The sequence below is a fragment of the Argopecten irradians genome, chromosome 3 (genome assembly GCF_041381155.1).
Source record: "Argopecten irradians isolate NY chromosome 3, Ai_NY, whole genome shotgun sequence".
Taxonomy (NCBI): Eukaryota; Metazoa; Mollusca; class Bivalvia; order Pectinida; family Pectinidae; genus Argopecten; species Argopecten irradians.
The window spans coordinates 62,124,721-62,133,250 of NC_091136.1; positions in this window are offsets into that span (position 1 = coordinate 62,124,721).

Below are 8,530 nucleotides of genomic sequence, written 5' to 3' on the forward strand. Positions count from 1 at the left end.
AATTCGTTTAACTTCACGGTTTACCGAGTTTTAGTATACTTTGAACTATAAATCTTAGATACATCAATGGATTTCTGATATTTTCGCTGATTGTAAGAATTCGCAAATTTTAGTGGAAAAAGCGAATATAGCGACACTAAACCATCCTCGAAATTAAACCGCTACACAGTACGAGATGTAATTACATGATACCCACAGCAAGTTCCCATTTACATCTCATTCCGTAAACATTGATAGTAATACAACAACCTGTCTACTGCAAAATATTACCGCCGGTGTAACGTTGAAAATGGAACCCCGTTGAAAACTGACCTCGGGTCATTTTTCAACGTTGAAAAATGACCCCGAAAACCGTTGAAAACTGAACTTTAAGCGCACTTTTTTACACCGTCCAGTTGAAAAGAGACCCCGTTAAAAAGTGACCCCATAAGAACTCGTTTTTACACAACAACACAACACAACACCACAACAGCACGGAACCACACAGCATCACACAGCACATCAACACACCAACAACACAAGAACACTACACAACACAACACATCAAACAACACAACATCACACAACACAACATCACACAACACAACATCACACAAGAACACATCACACAAACACGCAACAAAATCAACACAACACCTCCTAACAACAACACACAACACCACAATAACACAACACGACTCACAACACAACACAACATAACAACAAAACATCACACAACAACACCTAACACAACACAACACACAACACAACCACAACATACAACCCCGCAACAACAATACAACACCACCCAAAAACAACACAACAAAATATTACACAACAACACAACATACGACAACATCACACAACACAACATAACACAACACAAAATCACACAACAAAACATCACACAACAACACATCACACAACACAACAACACAACACAACAACACAAAACACAACCACACCACAACACACTACACAACAACAATAACACCTAACAACAACAACACCCGATAACAACACAACATCACACAACATAACGCAACAGCACATCACAAAAACATCACACAACAACACATAACACAAACACGGAACAACAACACAACACACACAACAACACAACACAAAAAGCCACACATCATACATACAACAACACACAACACAACACAACACCACACCAATAACACACAGCACAATAAAATTACACAACCACACATAACAACACAGCAAAAACACACAACAACACAACAACACACATCACAACATCACACAACATCACATAACAAACAACACACAAACACACAACCACAAAACAACACAACAACACAACACAACACAACACCACACCAATAACACACAGCACAATAAAATTACATAACAACACAACAAAACACACAACAACACACATCACAACATCACACAACATCACATAACAAACAACACACAAACACACAACCACAAAACAACACAACAACACAACACAACACAACCATACGCAAAACACAACATAACTGATCCATACGCAGATATATAATACATGTATTCTTGTATTGCAGAATAAATATATATTAACAATTACTGAATACCTGACAAACATAAAATCGTTGAAAGTATAATCATAAAAAATCATTAAGAAACAAATTAATAATATCACATAATTTTAGTTTTGTAACACTATCCACTGGTACTCGGAAGTGAACACCACATAGTACAAACTTTTCAAAAGACCATCCGTTGATAGTTTGCCAAGGTCATTTTTCAACGGTCATTTTTCAACAGATCTGCCGTTGAGAATTGACCCTAGACACTGTCAATTTTCAACGGCATGTTCAATTTTCAACGGCATTCGGGGTCCATTTTCAACGTTGAAAACTGGCCCGAGGTCAATTTTCAACGGAGGTCCATTTTCAACGTTACACCGGCTCGCCATTTTGGCATCTTAACCTAGCCCAAATATGACATAATGCGATAGTGACGTCACAATATGTTTTCCTTCAATATCGCGCCACTTTAATAGCACCGGGGGATACGGGCACAATTGCGGCTTAGTACATCACGTGACAGAAAACTGACTTCTGATTGGCTATACACATGGAAACTATATTTGCAATATAATGCCCGCTGCCCCGGGCACTATCGAAGTGGCTCGACGTTGGGCGTGGCTCTATTTTGATGTAATTATTTAACTTAGTTTAATTCAACTTAGTTTACATAGAACGCAGGCACTATACGTGCCTCAATATTCAGATCGTAGTCCATATACTCATTTACTCAAAAAAAAAAATACTTGTGACGTTACACTGGCGTTGTTTTGAATTTCATTTCTTCGCTATACCAAAATTTGTCCAAACTTTGTGACATGACGTCATTTCAACGGTGTGCTGAACCAAGACGTTAAAGATGGCTGACAGACAGGGTGTACGGGGATGGAAACAAATTTTGCTTTCTGTAGAAGACTGTTCGCTTATTCTACATTGATCTACTTTCAAACTTCATGAAACTGAATCTGAATCTCATTTGAAGTAACATAGATATGCGAAAATTGATATGTATTTATAATGCAGCAACATCGTGGTCGAGGTGAATGAAGATACCGTAGCGTTGCGAGATGTTCCTCGAAGTGTTTTTCGTTATGATGAAAGACACGAAATGGCGTTATACAAATTGGAAGGTGATGCACTAAACACATCATGGACTGGTTGGAGGGCACTATTGCCTCATAGTATTGTCGAGGGATGGAATAGTGCCTGAGCCGTGTGTAAAGTCTTAGACACCAGGATTCAATCACGTAATGTACTAATTAGCAATTGTTAGATAGCAATTACAATGTATTGATATACAAACAATCGGGGGTGTTAGGGCATTAAAAGATAGTCTCTATAAATAGTTTGAAAAGGCAGCAAATAACGTTTTTAATAACTTTTCAGTTTGCCAATAAAATGCAGACATTTTAAAGTGTTTGGGTTTTTTTAATATCATAACTAAACCGGTTCAAGTCTAGACTGCATTCAGTCTCTCATAATGCAGATCATGATTATCATTAGTATCTTGTACGTATAACTTAGTATCTTGTACGTAGATACTAAGTTGTACGTACAAGATACTAACTTGTACGTACAAGATACTAAGTTGTACGTACAAGATACTAACGTGTACGTAAAGAACTAACTTGTACGTATAAGATATTAACTTGTAGATACTAAGTTGTACGTACAAGATAAAAAAAAATATGTAGTAGCCCTAATACGCCGCCGTATGGGAGTCCCTGTGGCAAAATGTTAATATTTCGTAATAATGCAATTAGTAAATCATGTGCCTCTAACCGGCTTCTACAGTACACTGCTTCTGTTGAATATGGTAGATGAGGAAATCTATGCAAATGCCTGATGCTGAAAATAAGTATGTGATTCCTTAAGTTCCGGTAGATGTACATCATTGTTGCTAAACCAATTAACATCAACATTTGGAAACATGAAACTGTACGAATTTTCAAGTTCACTGTTATCACTTATATTTTCAATAAGTTATAAATGACAATAGAGATGATAGATAATAGAGAACATTTTCTTCAGTGGAATGCAATTTTGTTTTCCGTTTTTCCTTTTTAATTAACTGGCATATTGTACTCCTATGTGTTATGGTATTGTCATCGTGACAAAGCGTTAAGCCATTATTTTATTAAGAACTTGTGCTATATTCAAAAAATGCATTCGAAATTCGGAGGTTAATTCCCAGATGGGTTGTTAACTCGTGTACAGACAAAATCACTTAATGACAGGACATTAAAAGATCAATGAAACAGAAGAGCCACAAAAATAACAAAGTGCTATTTTCAAGGCATTATTCTCATACAATTATCATTATCCGTAACAAATACACAAAACTTAATTTTATGCAATAACAAAATACAATGGTATAAGTGGTGTTTTGTGACAAAACCAATTATGAAAATAAAGACCGAAGAAATTGTGAGAACCTTTTTCACAATGTTAGCGATAATAACGTGTAATAATTATAAATTCTGGTCAATGATACTTCTATTTATGCTTAATAAAACAAATTATACGCGTTGCCCATAAGTAAAGATATCGTTAAAAATCATAATACTATAATATTACAAAATTACTTGGAGGGGTCTTTGAGTGAGAGAAAACCCGAGTGTGCGGGGGAAACCCACGTGATCGGGTAGGAGACCCCTGACATATTCACGTCCGTGCCGGGAAGTTCTATTTAAATCTACTGCACGTCTTTTCGAAATTCTATCTCAGACCAGAATATATTGTGTTGTTATAATAGAGTAAACCCTAGTTTTAATTTGATCTAGGCTACTCGTATTGTATAACCTAAAGGGAGCAGATAATAGTTTACAAAGGAATCTGTGCCAATAGAACGGATTTTATCTGTGGTATTTTTAATTTGTTGATGTAATCAGTGAGGTATTTTAATTATGTAAATGTACATATTTTAAACAAACGACTTTAAATGTTTCAAATATAATTGTACAACAGATTGTCAATGAATACACATGTTCTATATACTAATAATCCAATGCCGTAGTGACCTTTAACTGATCCACCATGAAAGCTTTATTGTTGGAATTTCTGGAAAGGATGAAATTACTATACCCATGATTACAGGTTTCTCAGAACTGTGATTAGATATCTCATCATTGAAGGTAATGAAGTGTTTATTTTACCTATCTATTTGTCGATGCTTGTAAATTACTGCTTAACCTGAAATGTATGATTGGCAAAAAGCACTCCCTAGGATAAAGAAGACCGATATCCCTGCCCTGTTTCATCATATAGCCTATTAGTAATTGGCAATACTTTTAATTGAACTGACCTGTGAACAGCCATTGTTTGATCTTTAATACTTTTAATTGAACTGACATGTGAACAGCCATTGTTTGTTCTTTAATACTTTTAATTGAACTGACCTGTGAACAGCCATTGTTTGACCTTTAATACTTTTAATTGAACTGACCTGTGAACAGCCATTGTTTGTTCTTTAATACTTTTAATTGAACTGACCTGTGAACAGCCATTGTTTGATCTTTAATACTTTTAATTGAACTGACCTGTGAACAGCCATTGTTTGATCTTTAATACTTTTAATTGAACTGACCTGTGAACAGCCTTTGTTTGATCTTTAATACTTTTAATTGAACTGACCTGTGAACAGCCATTGTTTGTTCTTTGATACTTTTAATTGAACTGACCTATGACCAGCCATTGTTTGTTCTTTAATACTTTTAATTGAACTGACCTGTGAACAGCCATTGTTTGATCTTTAATACTTTTAATTGAACTGACCTGTGAACAGCCATTGTTTGTTCTTTAATACTTTTAATTGAACTGACCTGTGAACAGCCATTGTTTGTTCTTTAATACTTTTAATTGAACTGACCTGTGAACAGCCATTGTTTGATCTTTAATACTTTTAATTGAACTGACCTGTGAACAGCCATTGTTTGATCTTTAATACTTTTAATTGAACTGATACCTGTGAACAGCCATTGTTTGATCTTTAATACTTTTAATTGAACTGACCTGTGAACAGCCATTGTTTGATCTTTAATACTTTTAATTGAACTGACCTGTGAACAGCCATTGTTTGATCTTTAATACTTTTAATTGAACTGACCTGTGAACAGCCATTGTTTGTTCTTTAATACTTTTAATTGAACTGACCTGTGAACAGCCATTGTTTGATATTTAATACTTTTAATTGAACTGACCTGTGAACAGCCATTGTTTGATCTTTAATACTTTTAATTGAACTGACCTGTGAACAGCCATTGTTTGTTCTTTAATACTTTTAATTGAAATGACCTGTGAACAGCCATTGTTTGTTCTTTAATACTTTTAATTGAACTGACCTGTGAACAGCCATTGTTTGATCTTTAATACTTTTAATTGAACTGACCTGTGAACAGCCATTGTTTGTTCTTTAATACTTTTAATTGAACTGACCTGTGAACAGCCATTGTTTGTTCTTTAATACTTTTAATTGAACTGACCTGTGAACAGCCATTGTTTGATCTTTAATACTTTTAATTGAACTGACCTGTGAACAGCCATTGTTTGTTCTTTAATACTTTTAATTGAACTGACCTGTGAACAGCCATTGTTTGATCTTTAATACTTTTAATTGAACTGACCTGTGAACAGCCATTGTTTGTTCTTTTATACTTTTAATTGGACTGACCTGTGAACAGCCATTGTTTGATCTTTAATACTTTTAATTGAACTGACCTGTGAACAGCCATTGTTTGTTCTTTAATACTTTTAATTGAACTGACCTGTGAACAGCCATTGTTTGTTCTTTAAAACCTAATGATCAGCTTTAAAACGAATGTGTCTAGTTAGAATCAACGGGAAGTCTAAGACAAAAGACCTAAGGTGAGGCGGACAGAGTAATTGGAGTTAAAAGATCTTCCCTCAATACTACATACAGCTGTTATCCCGGTGACCTTTACACTCTGTGTACATTTCTCACATGATAAACATAACTTTATTACGGAGACCCCTGACTGACATGTCATACAACTTTTTTTAATATTTCGTTTTAACGAAATGTTTGTTTCGATTTATCGAAATGTTATTTCATTTGGAACTATTTCATAATTACGGTATATAATATCTTAGTTAAGACCAAGTGAACTCGTAATAACGCCACCACACATCTAACCGATGTCTGTAGTACACTGTTGTAGATAGTTTGGCTAGAAGCTGAACACCAACGCATTAGCATACATGGGCGACGTAATAACGCCACCACACATCTAACCAATGGCTGTAGTACACTGTTGTAGATAGTCTGGCTAGGAAGCTGAACACTAACACATTAGCATACATGGGCGACGTAATAACGCCACCACACATCTAACCGATGTCTGTAGTACACTGTTGTAGATAGTCTGGCTAGGAAGCTGAACACCAACGCATTAGCATACATGGGCGACGTAATAACGCCACCACACATCTAACCGATGTCTGTAGTACACTGTTGTAGATAGTTTGGCTAGAAGCTGAACACCAACGCATTAGCATGCATGGGCGACGTAATAACGTCACCACACATCTAACCGATGTCTGTAGTACACTGTTGTAGATAGTTTGGCTAGAAGCTGAACACCAACGCATTAGCATACATGGGCGACGTAATAACGCCACCACACATCTAACCGATGTCTGTAGTACACTGTTGTAGATAGTCTGGCTAGGAAGCTGAACACTAACGCATTAGCATGCATGGGCGACGTAATAACGCCACCACACATCTAACCGATGTCTCTATTATACTGTTGTAGATAGTCTGGCTAGGAAGCTGAACACTAACACATTAGCATACATGGGCGACGTAATAACGCCACCACACATCCAACCGATGTCTGTAGTACACTGTTGTAGATAGTCTGGCTAGGAAGCTGAACACTAATGCATTAGCATGCATGGGCGACGTAATAACGCCACCACACATCTAACCGATGTCTGTAGTACACTGTTGTAGATAGTCTGGCTAAGAAGCTGAACACTAATGCATTAGCATGCATGGGCGACGTAATAACGCCACCACACATCTAACCGATGTCTGTAGTACACTGTTGTAGATAGTCTGGCTAGGAAGCTGAACACTAACACATTAGCATACCTGTGCGACGTAATAACGCCACCACATATCTAACCGATGTCTGTAGTACACTGTTTGTAGATAGCCTGGCTAGGAAGCTGAACACTACCGCATTAGCATACATGGGCAACGTAATAACGCCACCACACATCTAACCGATGTCTGTAGTATACTGTTGTAGATAGTCTGGCTAGGAAGCTGAACACTACCGCATTAGCATACATGGGCGACGTAATAACGCCACCACACATCTAACCGATGTCTGTAGTACACTGTTGTAGATAGTCTGACTAGGAAGCTGAACACTAACACATTAGCATACATGGGCGACGTAATAACGCCACCACACATCTAACCGATGTCTGTAGTATACTGTTGTAGATAGTCTGGCTAGGAAGCTGAACACTACCGCATTAGCATACATGGGCGACGTAATAACGCCACCACACATCTAACCGATGTCTGTAGTACACTGTTGTAGATAGTCTGGCTAGGAAGCTGAACACTAACACATTAGCATACATGGGCGACGTAATAACGCCACCACACATCTAACCGATGTCTGTAGTACACTGTTGTAGATAGTCTGACTAGGAAGCTGAACACTACCGCATTAGCATACATGGGCGACGTAATAACGCCACCACACATCTAACCGATGTCTGTAGTACACTGTTGTAGATAGTCTGGCTAGGAAGCTGAACACCAACGCATTAGCATACATGGGCGACGTAATAACGCCACCACACATCTAACCGATGTCTGTAGTACACTGTTGTAGATAGTCTGGCTAGGAAGCTGAACACCAACGCATTAGCATACATGGGCGACGTAATAACGCCACCACACATCTAACCGATGTCTGTAGTACACTGTTGTAGATAGTTTGGCTAGAAGCTGAACACCAACGCATTAG